Raw genomic sequence first — 15,552 nt, forward strand, 5'->3', positions numbered from 1 at the left:
ATTATTGTATCACACACGTGTAGCTCATTGCAGAAAGGTCCTGTCAACCAGCTTGCCACATTTAAAAATTGGATTCAGAGGACTGCCTATCGTCTTACAGCCATACTACCCGAAGATCGCCCGATCTCGTCTGATTTCGGAAGCTAAGCTGGGTCTGGCCTGGTTAGTACTTGGTTGGGAGACTGCCTAGGAATACCAGGTGCTGTAGGCTTTTAGCGATGCTCCCAGTATAGGGCGCACTTTCTCCCTTTGGTTTTTGTCACAATGGCTATTGATACTTGCCACACTTGTCAAAACGCTACATTATGCTCGTCCAAACAAAACATTGGTCTCCACCCAAAACAAGTTTAGTTTTGACTCGGTCTGAAATTTATAGCAAGATTTGCAGTGTCGCCAACAGTGACCCATGTGCCTCAAGGCACTTCAGTGCTAACAGTGAGGCAAAAGTCCAAAGAGTTACATAGGCTGAGAAAAAGAGCAGTGATTATTGTATCACACACGTGTAGCTCATTGCAGAAAGGTCCTGTCAACCAGCTTGCCACATTTAAAAATTTAATTCTGAGGACTGCCTCTCGGCTTACGGCCATACTACCCGAAGATCGTCCAATCTCGTCTGATCTCGGAAGCTAAGCTGGGTCTGGCCTGGTTAGTACTTGGATGGGAGACTGCCTAGGAATACCAGGTGCTGTAGGCTTTTAGCGATGCTCCCAGTATAGGGCGCACTTTCTCCCTTTTGTTTTTGTCACAATGGCTATAGATACTTGCCACACTTGTCAAAACGCTACATTATGCTCGTCCAAACAAAACGCTGGTCTCCACCCAAAACATGTTTAGTTTTGACTCGGTCTGAAATTTATAGCAAGATTTGCAGTGTCGCCAATAGTGACCCATGTGCCTCAAGGCACTTCAGTGCTAACAGTGGGGCAAAAGTCGTAAGAGTTACATAGGCTGAGAAAAAGAGCAGTGATTATTGTATCACACACGTGTAACTCATTGCATAAAGGTCCTGTCAACCAGCTTGCCACATTTAAAAATTGAATTCTGAGGACTGCCTCTCGGCTTACGGCCATACTGCCCGAAGATCGCCCGATCTCGTCTGATCTCGGAAGCTAAGCTGGGTCTGGCCTGGTTAGTACTTGGATGGGAGACTCCCTAGGAATACCAGGTGCTGTAGGCTTTTAGCGATGCTCCCAGTATAGGGCGCACTTTCTCACTTTTGTTTTTGTCACAATGGCTATAGATACTTGCCACACTTGTCAAAACGCTACATTATGCTCGTCCAAACAAAACGCTGTTCTCCACCCAAAACAAGTTTAGTTTTGACTCGGTCTGAAATTTATAGCAAGATTTGCAGTGTCGCCAACAGTGACCCATGTGCCTCAAGGCACTTCAGTGCTAACAGTGGGGCAAAAGTCCAAAGAGTTACATAGGCTGAGAAAAAGAGCAGTGATTATTGTATCACACACGTGTAGCTCATTGCAGAAAGGTCCTGTCAACCAGCTTGCCACATCTAAAAATTGAATTCTGAGGACTGCCTCTCGGCTTACGGCCATACTACCCGAAGATCGCCCGATCTCGTCTGATCTCGGAAGCTAACCTGGGTCTGGCCTGGTTAGTACTTGGTTGGGAGACTCCCTAGGCATACCAAGTGCTGTAGGCTTTTAGCGATGCCCCCAGTATAGGGCGCACTTTCTCCCTTTTGTTTTTCTCACAATGGCTATAGATACTTGCCACACTTGTTAAAACGCTACATTATGCTCGTCCAAACAAAACGCTGGTCTCCACCCAAAACATGTTTAGTTTTGACTCGGTCTGAAATTTATAGCAAGATTTGCAGTGTCGCCAACAGTGGCCCATGTGCCGCAAGGCACTTCAGTGCTAACAGTGGGGCAAAAGTCCAAAGAGTTACATAGGCTGAGAAAAAGAGCAGTGATTATTGTATCACACACGTGTAGCTCATTGCAGAAAGGTCCTGTCAACCAGCTTGCCACATTTAAAAGTAGAATTCTGAGGACTGCCGCTCGGCTTACGGCCATACTACCCGAAGATCGCCCGATCTCGTCTGATCTCGGAAGCTAAGCTGGGTCTGGCCTGGTTAGTACTTGGTTGGGAGACTGCCTAGGAATACTAGGTGCTGTAGGCTTTTAGCGATGCTCCCAGTATAGGGCGCACTTTCTCCCTTTTGTTTTTGTCACAATGGCTATTGATACTTGCCACACTTGTCAAAACGCTACATTATGCTCGTCCAAACAAAACGTTGGTCTCCACCCAAAACAAGTTTAGTTTTGACTCGGTCTGAAATTTATAGCAAGATTTGCAGTGTCGCCAACAGTGACCCATGTGCCTCAAGGCACTTCAGTGCTAACAGTGGGGCAAAAGTCCAAAGAGTTACATAGGCTGAGAAAAAGAGCAGTGATTATTGTATCACACACGTGTAGCTCATTGCAGAAAGGTCCTGTCAACCAGCTTGCCACATTTAAAAATTGGATTCTGAGGACTGCCTCTCGGCTTACGGCCATACTACCCGAAGATCGCCCGATCTCGTCTGATCTCGGAAGCTAAGATGGGTCTTCCTGGTTAGTACTTGGATGGGAGACTGCCTAGGAATACCAGGTGCTGTAGGCTTTTAGCGATGCTCCCAGTCTAGGGCGCACTTTCTCCCTTTTGTTTTTGTCACAATGGCTATAGATACTTGCCACACTTGTCAAAACGCTACATTATGCTCGTCCAAACAAAACACTGGTCTCCACCCAAAACATGTTTAGTTTTGACTCGGTCTGAAATTTATAGCAAGATTTGCAGTGTCGTCAATAGTGACCCATGTGCCTCAAGGCACTTCAGTGCTAACAGTGGGGCAAAAGTCGTAAGAGTTACATAGGCTGAGAAAAAGAGCAGTGATTATTGTATCACACACGTGTAACTCATTGCAGAAAGGTCCTGTCAACCAGCTTGCCACATTTAAAAATTGGATTCTGGGGACTGCCTCTCGGCTTACGGCCATACTACCCGAAGATCGCCCGATCTCGTGTGATCTCGGAAGCTAAGCTGGGTCTGGCCTGGTTAGTACTTGGTTGGGAGACTGCCTAGGAATACCAGGTGCTGTAGGATTTTAGCGATGCTACCAGTATAGGGCGCACTTTCTCCCTTTTGTTTTTTTCACAATGGCTATAGATATTTGCCACACTTGTCAAAACGCTACATTATGCTCGTCCAAACAAACCGCTGGTCTCCACCCAAAACATGTTTGTTTAGTTTTGACTCGGTCTGAAATTTATAGCAAGATTTGCAGTGTCGCCAACAGTTACCCATGTGCCGCAAGGCACTTCAGTGCTAACAGTGGGGCAAAAGTCCAAAGAGTTACATAGGCTGAGAAAAAGAGCAGTGATTATTGTATCACACACGTGTAGCTCATTGCAGAAAGGTCCTGTCAACCAGCTTGCCACATTTAAAAGTTGAATTCTGAGGACTGCCTCTCGGCTTACGGCCATACTACCCGAAGATCGCCCGATCTCGTCTAATCTCGGAAGCTAAGCTGGGTCTGGCCTGGTTAGTACTTGGATGGGAGACTGCTTAGGAATACCAGGTGCTGTAGGCTTTTAGCGATGCTCCCAGTATAGGGCGCACTTTCTCCCTTTTGTTTTTGTCACAATGGCTATTGATACTTGCCACACTTGTCAAAACGCTACATTATGCTCGTCCAAACAAAACGTTGGTCTCCACCCAAAACAAGTTTAGTTTTGACTCGGTCTGAAATTTATAGCAAGATTTGCAGTGTCGCCAACAGTGACCCATGTGCCTCAAGGCACTTCAGTGCTAACAGTGGGGCAAAAGTCCAAAGAGTTACATAGGCTGAGAAAAAGAGCAGTGATTATTGTATCACACACGTGTAGCTCATTGCAGGAAGGTCCTGTCAACCAGCTTGCCACATTTAAAAATTTAATTCTGAGGACTACCTCTCGGCTTACGGCCATACTACCCGAAGATCGCCCGATCTCGTCTGATCTCGGAAGCTAACCTGGGTCTGGCCTGGTTAGTACTTGGTTGGGAGACTCCCTAGGAATACCAAGTGCTGTAGGCTTTTAGCGATGCCCCCAGTATAGGGCGCACTTTCTCCCTTTTGTTTTTCTCACAATGGCTATAGATATTTGCCACACTTGTCAAAACGCTACATTATGCTCGTCCAAACAAAACGCTGGTCTCCACCCAAAACATGTTTAGTTTTGACTCGGTCTGAAATTTATAGCAAGATTTGCAGTGTCGCCAACAGTGACCCATGTGCCGCAAGGCACTTCAGTGCTAACAGTGGGGCAAAAGTCCAAAGAGTTACATAGGCTGAGAAAAAGAGCAGTGATTATTGTATCACACACGTGTAGCTCATTGCAGAAAGGTCCTGTCAACCAGCTTGCCACATTTAAAAGTTGAATTCTGAGGACTGCCTCTCGGCTTACGGCCATACTACCCGAAGATCGCCCGATCTCGTCTGATCTCGGAAGCTAAGCTGGGTCTGGCCTGGTTAGTACTTGGATGGGAGACTGCCTAGGAATACCAGGTGCTGTAGGCTTTTAGCGATGCTCCCAGTATAGGGCGCACTTTCTCCCTTTTGTTTTTGTCACAATGGCTATAGATACTTGCCACACTTGTCAAAACGCTACATTATGCTCGTCCAAACAAAACGCTGGTCTCCACCCAAAACATGTTTAGTTTTGACTCGGTCTGAAATTTATAGCAAGATTTGCAGTGTCGCCAACAGTGACCCATGTGCCTCAAGGCACTTCAGTGCTAACAGTGGGGCAAAAGTCCAAAGAGTTACATAGGCTGAGAAAAAGAGCAGTGATTATTGTATCACACACGTGTAGCTCATTGCAGAAAGGTCCTGTCAACCAGCTTGCCACATTTAAAAATTGGATTCAGAGGACTGCCTATCGTCTTACAGCCATACTACCCGAAGATCGCCCGATCTCGTCTGATCTCGGAAGCTAAGCTGGGTCTGGCCTGGTTAGTACTTGGTTGGGAGACTGCCTAGGAATACCAGGTGCTGTAGGCTTTTAGCGATGCTCCCAGTATAAGGCGCACTTTCTCCCTTTGGTTTTTGTCACAATGGCTATTGATACTTGCCACACTTGTCAAAACGCTACATTATGCTCGTCCAAACAAAACATTGGTCTCCACCCAAAACAAGTTTAGTTTTGACTCGGTCTGAAATTTATAGCAAGATTTGCAGTGTCGCCAACAGTGACCCATGTGCCTCAAGGCACTTCAGTGCTAACAGTGAGGCAAAAGTCCAAAGAGTTACATAGGCTGAGAAAAAGAGCAGTGATTATTGTATCACACACGTGTAGCTCATTGCAGAAAGGTCCTGTCAACCAGCTTGCCACATTTAAAAATTTAATTCTGAGGACTGCCTCTCGGCTTACGGCCATACTACCCGAAGATCGCCCAATCTCGTCTGATCTCGGAAGCTAAGCTGGGTCTGGCCTGGTTAGTACTTGGATGGGAGACTGCCTAGGAATACCAGGTGCTGTAGGCTTTTAGCGATGCTCCCAGTATAGGGCGCACTTTCTCCCTTTTGTTTTTGTCACAATGGCTATAGATACTTGCCACACTTGTCAAAACGCTACATTATGCTCGTCCAAACAAAACGCTGGTCTCCACCCAAAACATGTTTAGTTTTGACTCGGTCTGAAATTTATAGCAAGATTTGCAGTGTCGCCAATAGTGACCCATGTGCCTCAAGGCACTTCAGTGCGAACAGTGGGGCAAAAGTCGTAAGAGTTACATAGGCTGAGAAAAAGAGCAGTGATTATTGTATCACACACGTGTAACTCATTGCATAAAGGTCCTGTCAACCAGCTTGCCACATTTAAAAATTGAATTCTGAGGACTGCCTCTCGGCTTACGGCCATACTGCCCGAAGATCGCCCGATCTCGTCTGATCTCGGAAGCTAAGCTGGGTCTGGCCTGGTTAGTACTTGGATGGGAGACTCCCTAGGAATACCAGGTGCTGTAGGCTTTTAGCGATGCTCCCAGTATAGGGCGCACTTTCTCACTTTTGTTTTTGTCACAATGGCTATAGATACTTGCCACACTTGTCAAAACGCTACATTATGCTCGTCCAAACAAAACGCTGTTCTCCACCCAAAACAAGTTTAGTTTTGACTCGGTCTGAAATTTATAGCAAGATTTGCAGTGTCGCCAACAGTGACCCATGTGCCTCAAGGCACTTCAGTGCTAACAGTGGGGCAAAAGTCCAAAGAGTTACATAGGCTGAGAAAAAGAGCAGTGATTATTGTATCACACACGTGTAGCTCATTGCAGAAAGGTCCTGTCAACCAGCTTGCCACATCTAAAAATTGAATTCTGAGGACTGCCTCTCGGCTTACGGCCATACTACCCGAAGATCGCCCGATCTCGTCTGATCTCGGAAGCTAACCTGGGTCTGGCCTGGTTAGTACTTGGTTGGGAGACTCCCTAGGAATACCAAGTGCTGTAGGCTTTTAGCGATGCCCCCAGTATAGGGCGCACTTTCTCCCTTTTGTTTTTCTCACAATGGCTATAGATACTTGCCACACTTGTTAAAACGCTACATTATGCTCGTCCAAACAAAACGCTGGTCTCCACCCAAAACATGTTTAGTTTTGACTCGGTCTGAAATTTATAGCAAGATTTGCAGTGTCGCCAACAGTGGCCCATGTGCCGCAAGGCACTTCAGTGCTAACAGTGGGGCAAAAGTCCAAAGAGTTACATAGGCTGAGAAAAAGAGCAGTGATTATTGTATCACACACGTGTAGCTCATTGCAGAAAGGTCCTGTCAACCAGCTTGCCACATTTAAAAGTTGAATTCTGAGGACTGCCTCTCGGCTTACGGCCATACTACCCAAAGATCGCCCGATCTCGTCTGATCTCGGAAGCTAAGCTGGGTCTGGCCTGGTTAGTACTTGGATGGGAGACTGCCTAGGAATACCAGGTGCTGTAGGCTTTTAGCGATGCTCCCAGTATAGGGCGCACTTTCTCCCTTTTGTTTTTGTCACAATGGCTATAGATACTTGCCACACTTGTCAAAACGCTACATTATGCTCGTCCAAACAAAACGCTGTTCTCCACCCAAAACAAGTTTAGTTTTGCCTCGGTCTGAAGTTTATAGCAAGATTTGCAGTGTCGCCAACAGTGACCCATGTGCCTCAAGGCACTTCAGTGCTAACAGTGGGGCAAAAGTCCAAAGAGTTACATAGGCTGAGAAAAAGAGCAGTGATTATTGTATCACACACGTGTAGCTCATTGCAGAAAGGTCCTGTCAACCAGCTTGCCACATTTAAAAATTGGATTCTGAGGACTGCCTCTCGGCTTACGGCCATACTACCCGAAGATCGCCCGATCTCGTCTGATCTCGGAAGCTAAGATGGGCCTGGCCTGGTTAGTACTTGGATGGGAGACTGCCTAGGAATACCAGGTGCTGTAGGCTTTTAGCGATGCTCCCAGTCTAGGGCGCACTTTCTCCCTTTTGTTTTTGTCACAATGGCTATAGATACTTGCCACACTTGTCAAAACGCTACATTATGCTCGTCCAAACAAAACACTGGTCTCCACCCAAAACATGTTTAGTTTTGACTCGGTCTGAAATTTATAGCAAGATTTGCAGTGTCGTCAATAGTGACCCATGTGCCTCAAGGCACTTCAGTGCTAACAGTGGGGCAAAAGTCGTAAGAGTTACATAGGCTGAGAAAAAGAGCAGTGATTATTGTATCACACACGTGTAACTCATTGCAGAAAGGTCCTGTCAACCAGCTTGCCACATTTAAAAATTGAATTCTGGGGACTGCCTCTCGGCTTACGGCCATACTACCCGAAGATCGCCCGATCTCGTGTGATCTCGGAAGCTAAGCTGGGTCTGGCCTGGTTAGTACTTGGTTGGGAGACTGCCTAGGAATACCAGGTGCTGTAGGATTTTAGCGATGCTACCAGTATAGGGCGCACTTTCTCCCTTTTGTTTTTTTCACAATGGCTATAGATATTTGCCACACTTGTCAAAACGCTACATTATGCTCGTCCAAACAAACCGCTGGTCTCCACCCAAAACATGTTTGTTTAGTTTTGACTCGGTCTGAAATTTATAGCAAGATTTGCAGTGTCGCCAACAGTTACCCATGTGCCGCAAGGCACTTCAGTGCTAACAGTGGGGCAAAAGTCCAAAGAGTTACATAGGCTGAGAAAAAGAGCAGTGATTATTGTATCACACACGTGTAGCTCATTGCAGAAAGGTCCTGTCAACCAGCTTGCCACATTTAAAAGTTGAATTCTGAGGACTGCCTCTCGGCTTACGGCCATACTACCCGAAGATCGCCCGATCTCGTCTAATCTCGGAAGCTAAGCTGGGTCTGGCCTGGTTAGTACTTGGATGGGAGACTGCCTAGGAATACCAGGTGCTGTAGGCTTTTAGCGATGCTCCCAGTATAGGGCGCACTTTCTCCCTTTTGTTTTTGTCACAATGGCTATTGATACTTGCCACACTTGTCAAAACGCTACATTATGCTCGTCCAAACAAAACGTTGGTCTCCACCCAAAACAAGTTTAGTTTTGACTCGGTCTGAAATTTATAGCAAGATTTGCAGTGTCGCCAACAGTGACCCATGTGCCTCAAGGCACTTCAGTGCTAACAGTGGGGCAAAAGTCCAAAGAGTTACATAGGCTGAGAAAAAGAGCAGTGATTATTGTATCACACACGTGTAGCTCATTGCAGGAAGGTCCTGTCAACCAGCTTGCCACATTTAAAAATTTAATTCTGAGGACTGCCTCTCGGCTTACGGCCATACTACCCGAAGATCGCCCGATCTCGTCTGATCTCGGAAGCTAACCTGGGTCTGGCCTGGTTAGTACTTGGTTGGGAGACTCCCTAGGAATACCAAGTGCTGTAGGCTTTTAGCGATGCCCCCAGTATAGGGCGCACTTTCTCCCTTTTGTTTTTCTCACAATGGCTATAGATATTTGCCACACTTGTCAAAACGCTACATTATGCTCGTCCAAACAAAACGCTGGTCTCCACCCAAAACATGTTTAGTTTTGACTCGGTCTGAAATTTATAGCAAGATTTGCAGTGTCGCCAACAGTGACCCATGTGCCGCAAGGCACTTCAGTGCTAACAGTGGGGCAAAAGTCCAAAGAGTTACATAGGCTGAGAAAAAGAGCAGTGATTATTGTATCACACACGTGTAGCTCATTGCAGAAAGGTCCTGTCAACCAGCTTGCCACATTTAAAAGTTGAATTCTGAGGACTGCCTCTCGGCTTACGGCCATACTACCCGAAGATCGCCCGATCTTGTCTGATCTCGGAAGCTAAGCTGGGTCTGGCCTGGTTAGTACTTGGATGGGAGACTGCCTAGGAATACCAGGTGCTGTAGGCTTTTAGCGATGCTCCCAGTATAGGGCGCACTTTCTCCCTTTTGTTTTTGTCACAATGGCTATAGATACTTGCCACACTTGTCAAAACGCTATATTATGCTCGTCCAAACAAAACGCTGGTCTCCACCCAAAACAAGTTTAGTTTTGACTCGGTCTGAAATTTATAGCAAGATTTGCAGTGTCGCCAACAGTGACCCATGTGCCTCAAGGCACTTCAGTGCTAACAGTGGGGCAAAAGTCCAAAGAGTTACATAGGCTGAGAAAAGGAGCAGTGATTATTGTATCACACACGTGTAGCTCATTGCAGAAAGGTCCTGTCAACCAGCTTGCCACATTTAAAAATTGGATTCTGAGGACTGCCTCTCGGCTTACGGCCATACTACCCGAAGATCGCCCGATCTCGTCTGATCTCGGAAGCTAAGATGGGTCTGGCCTGGTTAGTACTTGGATGGGAGACTGCCTAGGAATACCAGGTGCTGTAGGCTTTTAGCGATGCTCCCAGTATAGGGCGCACTTTCTCCCTTTTGTTTTTGTCACAATGGCTATAGATACTTGCCACACTTGTCAAAACGCTACATTATGCTCGTCCAAACAAAACGCTGGTCTCCACCCAAAACATGTTTAGTTTTGACTCGGTCTGAAATTTATAGCAAGATTTGCAGTGTCGCCAATAGTGACCCATGTGCCTCAAGGCACTTCAGTGCTAACAGTGGGGCAAAAGTCGTAAGAGTTACATAGGCTGAGAAAAAGAGCAGTGATTATTGTATCACACACGTGTAACTCATTGCAGAAAGGTCCTGTCAACCAGCTTGCCACATTTAAAAATTGAATTCTGAGGACTGCCTCTCGGCTTACGGCCATACTACCCGAAGATCGCCCGATCTCGTCTGATCTCGGAAGCTAAGCTGGGTCTGGCCTGGTTAGTACTTGGTTGGGAGACTGCCTAGGAATACCAGGTGCTGTAGGCTTTTAGCGATGCTACCAGTATAGGGCGCACTTTCTCCCTTTTGTTTTTTTCGCAATGGCTATAGATATTTGCCACACTTGTCAAAACGCTACATTATGCTCGTCCAAACAAAACGCTGGTCTCCACCCAAAACAAGTTTAGTTTTGCCTCGGTCTGAAGTTTATAGCAAGATTTGCAGTGTCGCCAACAGTGACCCATGTGCCTCAAGGCACTTCAGTGCTAACAGTGGGGCAAAAGTCCAAAGAGTTACATAGGCTGAGAAAAAGAGCAGTGATTATTGTATCACACACGTGTAGCTCATTGCAGAAAGGTCCTGTCAACCAGCTTGCCACATTTAAAAATTGGATTCTGAGGACTGCCTCTCGGCTTACGGCCATACTACCCGAAGATCGCCCGATCTCGTCTGATCTCGGAAGCTAAGCTGGGTCTGGCCTGGTTAGTACTTGGTTGGGAGACTGCCTAGGAATACCAGGTGCTGTAGGCTTTTAGCGATGCTCCCAGTATAGGGCGCACTTTCTCCCTTTTGTTTTTGTCACAATGGCTATTGATACTTGCCACACTTGTCAAAACGCTACATTATGCTCGTCCAAACAAAACGTTGGTCTCCACCCAAAACAAGTTTAATTTTGACTCGGTCTGAAATTTATAGCAAGATTTGCAGTGTCGCCAACAGTGACCCATGTGCCTCAAGGCACTTCAGTGCTAACAGTGGGGCAAAAGTCCAAAGAGTTACATAGGCTGAGAAAAAGAGCAGTGATTATTGTATCACACACGTGTAACTCATTGCAGAAAGGTCCTGTCAACCAGCTTGCCACATTTAAAAATTTAATTCTGAGGACTGCCTCTCGGCTTACGGCCATACTACCCGAAGATCGCCCGATCTCGTCTGATCTCGGAAGCTAAGCTGGGTCTGGCCTGGTTAGTACTTGGATGGGAGACTGCCTAGGAACACCAGGTGCTGTAGGCTTTTAGCGATGCTCCCAGTATAGGGCGCACTTTCTCCCTTTTGTTTTTGTCACAATGGCTATAGATACTTGCCACACTTGTCAAAACGCTACATTATGCTCGTCCAAACAAAACGCTGGTCTCCACCCAAAACAAGTTTAGTTTTGACTCGGTCTGAAATTTATAGCAAGATTTGCAGTGTCGCCAACAGTGACCCATGTGCCTCAAGGCACTTCAGTGCTAACAGTGGGGCAAAAGTCCAAAGAGTTACATAGGCTGAGAAAAAGAGCAGTGATTATTGTATCACACACGTGTAGCTCATTGCAGAAAGGTCCTGTCAACCAGCTTGCCACATTTAAAAATTGGATTCTGAGGACTGCCTCTCGGCTTACGGCCATACTACCCGAAGATCGCCCGATCTCGTCTGATCTCGGACGCTAAGATGGGTCTGGCCTGGTTAGTACTTGGATGGGAGACTGCCTAGGAATACCAGGTGCTGTAGGCTTTTAGCGATGCTCCCAGTCTAGGGCGCACTTTCTCCCTTTTGTTTTTGTCACAATGGCTATAGATACTTGCCACACTTGTCAAAACGCTACATTATGCTCGTCCAAACAAAACACTGGTCTCCACTCAAAACATGTTTAGTTTTGACTCGGTCTGAAATTTATAGCAAGATTTGCAGTGTCGTCAATAGTGACCCATGTGCCTCAAGGCACTTCAGTGCTAACAGTGGGGCAAAAGTCGTAAGAGTTACATAGGCTGAGAAAAAGAGCAGTGATTATTGTATCACACACGTGTAACTCATTGCAGAAAGGTCCTGTCAACCAGCTTGCCACATTTAAAAATTGAATTCTGGGGACTGCCTCTCGGCTTACGGCCATACTACCCGAAGATCGCCCGATCTCGTGTGATCTCGGAAGCTAAGCTGGGTCTGGCCTGGTTAGTACTTGGTTGGGAGACTGCCTAGGAATACCAGGTGCTGTAGGATTTTAGCGATGCTACCAGTATAGGGCGCACTTTCTCCCTTTTGTTTTTTTCACAATGGCTATAGATATTTGCCACACTTGTCAAAACGCTACATTATGCTCGTCCAAACAAAACGCTGGTCTCCACCCAAAACATGTTTGTTTAGTTTTGACTCGGTCTGAAATTTATAGCAAGATTTGCAGTGTCGCCAACAGTTACCCATGTGCCGCAAGGCACTTCAGTGCTAACAGTGGGGCAAAAGTCCAAAGAGTTACATAGGCTGAGAAAAAGAGCAGTGATTATTGTATCACACACGTGTAGCTCATTGCAGAAAGGTCCTGTCAACCAGCTTGCCACATTTAAAAGTTGAATTCTGAGGACTGCCTCTCGGCTTACGGCCATACTACCCGAAGATCGCCCGATCTCGTCTAATCTCGGAAGCTAAGCTGGGTCTGGCCTGGTTAGTACTTGGATGGGAGACTGCCTAGGAATACCAGGTGCTGTAGGCTTTTAGCGATGCTCCCAGTATAGGGCGCACTTTCTCCCTTTTGTTTTTGTCACAATGGCTATTTATACTTGCCACACTTGTCAAAACGCTACATTATGCTCGTCCAAACAAAACGTTGGTCTCCACCCAAAACAAGTTTAGTTTTGACTCGGTCTGAAATTTATAGCAAGATTTGCAGTGTCGCCAACAGTGACCCATGTGCCTCAAGGCACTTCAGTGCTAACAGTGGGGCAAAAGTCCAAAGAGTTACATAGGCTGAGAAAAAGAGCAGTGATTATTGTATCACACACGTGTAGCTCATTGCAGGAAGGTCCTGTCAACCAGCTTGCCACATTTAAAAATTTAATTCTGAGGACTGCCTCTCGGCTTACGGCCATACTACCCGAAGATCGCCCGATCTCGTCTGATCTCGGAAGCTAACCTGGGTCTGGCCTGGTTAGTACTTGGTTGGGAGACTCCCTAGGAATACCAAGTGCTGTAGGCTTTTAGCGATGCCCCCAGTATAGGGCGCACTTTCTCCCTTTTGTTTTTCTCACAATGGCTATAGATATTTGCCACACTTGTCAAAACGCTACATTATGCTCGTCCAAACAAAACGCTGGTCTCCACCCAAAACATGTTTAGTTTTGACTCGGTCTGAAATTTATAGCAAGATTTGCAGTGTCGCCAACAGTGACCCATGTGCCGCAAGGCACTTCAGTGCTAACAGTGGGGCAAAAGTCCAAAGAGTTACATAGGCTGAGAAAAAGAGCAGTGATTATTGTATCACACACGTGTAGCTCATTGCAGAAAGGTCCTGTCAACCAGCTTGCCACATTTAAAAGTTGAATTCTGAGGACTGCCTCTCGGCTTATGGCCATACTACCCGAAGATCGCCCGATCTCGTCTGATCTCGGAAGCTAAGCTGGGTCTGGCCTGGTTAGTACTTGGATGGGAGACTGCCTAGGAATACCAGGTGCTGTAGGCTTTTAGCGATGCTCCCAGTATAGGGCGCACTTTCTCCCTTTTGTTTTTGTCACAATGGCTATAGATACTTGCCACACTTGTCAAAACGCTATATTATGCTCGTCCAAACAAAACGCTGGTCTCCACCCAAAACAAGTTTAGTTTTGACTCGGTCTGAAATTTATAGCAAGATTTGCAGTGTCGCCAACAGTGACCCATGTGCCTCAAGGCACTTCAGTGCTAACAGTGGGGCAAAAGTCCAAAGAGTTACATAGGCTGAGAAAAGGAGCAGTGATTATTGTATCAGACACGTGTAGCTCATTGCAGAAAGGTCCTGTCAACCAGCTTGCCACATTTAAAAATTGGATTCTGAGGACTGCCTCTCGGCTTACGGCCATACTACCCGAAGATCGCCCGATCTCGTCTGATCTCGGAAGCTAAGATGGGTCTGGCCTGGTTAGTACTTGGATGGGAGACTGCCTAGGAATACCAGGTGCTGTAGGCTTTTAGCGATGCTCCCAGTATAGGGCGCACTTTCTCCCTTTTGTTTTTGTCACAATGGCTATAGATACTTGCCACACTTGTCAAAACGCTACATTATGCTCGTCCAAACAAAACGCTGGTCTCCACCCAAAACATGTTTAGTTTTGACTCGGTCTGAAATTTATAGCAAGATTTGCAGTGTCGCCAATAGTGACCCATGTGCCTCAAGGCACTTCAGTGCTAACAGTGGGGCAAAAGTCGTAAGAGTTACATAGGCTGAGAAAAAGAGCAGTGATTATTGTATCACACACGTGTAACTCATTGCAGAAAGGTCCTGTCAACCAGCTTGCCACATTTAAAAATTGAATTCTGAGGACTGCCTCTCGGCTTACGGCCATACTACCCGAAGATCGCCCGATCTCGTCTGATCTCGGAAGCTAAGCTGGGTCTGGCCTGGTTAGTACTTGGTTGGGAGACTGCCTAGGAATACCAGGTGCTGTAGGCTTTTAGCGATGCTACCAGTATAGGGCGCACTTTCTCCCTTTTGTTTTTTTCGCAATGGCTATAGATATTTGCCACACTTGTCAAAACGCTACATTATGCTCGTCCAAACAAACCGCTGGTCTCCACCCAAAACATGTTTGTTTAGTTTTGACTCGGTCTGAAATTTATAGCAAGATTTGCAGTGTCGCCAACAGTCACCCATGTGCCTCAAGGCACTTCAGTGCTAACAGTGGGGCAAAAGTCCAAAGAGTTACATAGGCTGAGAAAAAGAGCACTGATTATTGTATCACACACGTGTAGCTCATTGCAGAAAGGTCCTGTCAACCAGCTTGCCACATTTAAAAGTTGAATTCTGAGGACTGCCTCTCGGCTTACGGCCATACTACCCGAAGATCGCCCGATCTCGTCTGATCACGGAAGCTAAGCTGTGTCTGGCCTGGTTAGTACTTGGATGGGAGACTGCCTAGGAATACCAGGTGCTGTAGGCTTTTAGCGATGCTCCCAGTATAGGGCGCACTTTCTCCCTTTTGTTTTCGTCACAATGGCTATAGATACTTGCCACACTTGTCAAAACGCTACATTATGCTCGTCCAAACAAAACGTTGGTCTCCACCCAAAACAAGTTTAGTTTTGACTCGGTCTGAAATTTATAGCAAGATTTGCAGTGTCGCCAACAGTGACCCATGTGCCTCAAGGCACTTCAGTGCTAACAGTGGGGCAAAAGTCCAAAGAGTTACATAGGCTGAGAAAAAGAGCAGTGATTATTGTATCACACACGTGTAGCTCATTGCAGAAAGGTCCTGTCAACCAGCTTGCCACATTTAAAAATTTAATTCTGAGG

At 46.4% G+C, this 15,552-nt stretch overlaps 1 non-coding gene and 31 pseudogenes across 1 annotated transcript; all 32 read left to right on the top strand.

Moving 5' to 3' along the window:
- The first annotated feature begins 92 nt into the window (after positions 1–92).
- LOC133566902 (5S ribosomal RNA) lies at positions 93–211 on the top strand (annotated as a pseudogene).
- A 364-nt stretch (positions 212–575) lies between these two features.
- On the top strand, positions 576–694 carry LOC133566990 (5S ribosomal RNA; annotated as a pseudogene).
- Positions 695–1,058: 364 nt separating this feature from the next.
- LOC133567771 (5S ribosomal RNA) lies at positions 1,059–1,177 on the top strand (annotated as a pseudogene).
- A 364-nt stretch (positions 1,178–1,541) lies between these two features.
- On the top strand, positions 1,542–1,660 carry LOC133567344 (5S ribosomal RNA; annotated as a pseudogene).
- Positions 1,661–2,024: 364 nt separating this feature from the next.
- On the top strand, positions 2,025–2,143 carry LOC133566114 (5S ribosomal RNA; annotated as a pseudogene).
- Positions 2,144–2,507: 364 nt separating this feature from the next.
- Positions 2,508–2,625, top strand: LOC133567346 (5S ribosomal RNA; annotated as a pseudogene).
- A 364-nt stretch (positions 2,626–2,989) lies between these two features.
- On the top strand, positions 2,990–3,108 carry LOC133566848 (5S ribosomal RNA; annotated as a pseudogene).
- A 368-nt stretch (positions 3,109–3,476) lies between these two features.
- LOC133566411 (5S ribosomal RNA) lies at positions 3,477–3,595 on the top strand (annotated as a pseudogene).
- Positions 3,596–3,959: 364 nt separating this feature from the next.
- LOC133567088 (5S ribosomal RNA) lies at positions 3,960–4,078 on the top strand (annotated as a pseudogene).
- Positions 4,079–4,442: 364 nt separating this feature from the next.
- On the top strand, positions 4,443–4,561 carry LOC133567675 (5S ribosomal RNA; annotated as a pseudogene).
- Positions 4,562–4,925: 364 nt separating this feature from the next.
- On the top strand, positions 4,926–5,044 carry LOC133566112 (5S ribosomal RNA; annotated as a pseudogene).
- A 364-nt stretch (positions 5,045–5,408) lies between these two features.
- LOC133566284 (5S ribosomal RNA) lies at positions 5,409–5,527 on the top strand (annotated as a pseudogene).
- A 364-nt stretch (positions 5,528–5,891) lies between these two features.
- LOC133567773 (5S ribosomal RNA) lies at positions 5,892–6,010 on the top strand (annotated as a pseudogene).
- Positions 6,011–6,374: 364 nt separating this feature from the next.
- On the top strand, positions 6,375–6,493 carry LOC133567089 (5S ribosomal RNA; annotated as a pseudogene).
- A 364-nt stretch (positions 6,494–6,857) lies between these two features.
- Positions 6,858–6,976, top strand: LOC133567733 (5S ribosomal RNA). The gene has a single exon (XR_009809472.1). It is a non-coding gene; the product is annotated as a 5S ribosomal RNA (ribosomal RNA).
- Positions 6,977–7,340: 364 nt separating this feature from the next.
- LOC133565324 (5S ribosomal RNA) lies at positions 7,341–7,459 on the top strand (annotated as a pseudogene).
- A 364-nt stretch (positions 7,460–7,823) lies between these two features.
- On the top strand, positions 7,824–7,942 carry LOC133566849 (5S ribosomal RNA; annotated as a pseudogene).
- A 368-nt stretch (positions 7,943–8,310) lies between these two features.
- On the top strand, positions 8,311–8,429 carry LOC133566233 (5S ribosomal RNA; annotated as a pseudogene).
- Positions 8,430–8,793: 364 nt separating this feature from the next.
- LOC133567091 (5S ribosomal RNA) lies at positions 8,794–8,912 on the top strand (annotated as a pseudogene).
- Positions 8,913–9,276: 364 nt separating this feature from the next.
- LOC133565949 (5S ribosomal RNA) lies at positions 9,277–9,395 on the top strand (annotated as a pseudogene).
- A 364-nt stretch (positions 9,396–9,759) lies between these two features.
- Positions 9,760–9,878, top strand: LOC133567795 (5S ribosomal RNA; annotated as a pseudogene).
- A 364-nt stretch (positions 9,879–10,242) lies between these two features.
- On the top strand, positions 10,243–10,361 carry LOC133565285 (5S ribosomal RNA; annotated as a pseudogene).
- A 364-nt stretch (positions 10,362–10,725) lies between these two features.
- Positions 10,726–10,844, top strand: LOC133565286 (5S ribosomal RNA; annotated as a pseudogene).
- Positions 10,845–11,208: 364 nt separating this feature from the next.
- On the top strand, positions 11,209–11,327 carry LOC133567778 (5S ribosomal RNA; annotated as a pseudogene).
- A 364-nt stretch (positions 11,328–11,691) lies between these two features.
- Positions 11,692–11,810, top strand: LOC133565841 (5S ribosomal RNA; annotated as a pseudogene).
- Positions 11,811–12,174: 364 nt separating this feature from the next.
- On the top strand, positions 12,175–12,293 carry LOC133566850 (5S ribosomal RNA; annotated as a pseudogene).
- Positions 12,294–12,661: 368 nt separating this feature from the next.
- On the top strand, positions 12,662–12,780 carry LOC133566234 (5S ribosomal RNA; annotated as a pseudogene).
- A 364-nt stretch (positions 12,781–13,144) lies between these two features.
- LOC133567092 (5S ribosomal RNA) lies at positions 13,145–13,263 on the top strand (annotated as a pseudogene).
- A 364-nt stretch (positions 13,264–13,627) lies between these two features.
- Positions 13,628–13,746, top strand: LOC133565147 (5S ribosomal RNA; annotated as a pseudogene).
- A 364-nt stretch (positions 13,747–14,110) lies between these two features.
- On the top strand, positions 14,111–14,229 carry LOC133567797 (5S ribosomal RNA; annotated as a pseudogene).
- A 364-nt stretch (positions 14,230–14,593) lies between these two features.
- LOC133565287 (5S ribosomal RNA) lies at positions 14,594–14,712 on the top strand (annotated as a pseudogene).
- Positions 14,713–15,080: 368 nt separating this feature from the next.
- LOC133567127 (5S ribosomal RNA) lies at positions 15,081–15,199 on the top strand (annotated as a pseudogene).
- Positions 15,200–15,552: the final 353 nt, after the last annotated feature.

This window comes from Nerophis ophidion, linkage group LG13, assembly GCF_033978795.1.
Source record: "Nerophis ophidion isolate RoL-2023_Sa linkage group LG13, RoL_Noph_v1.0, whole genome shotgun sequence".
Classification (NCBI taxonomy): Eukaryota; Metazoa; Chordata; class Actinopteri; order Syngnathiformes; family Syngnathidae; genus Nerophis; species Nerophis ophidion.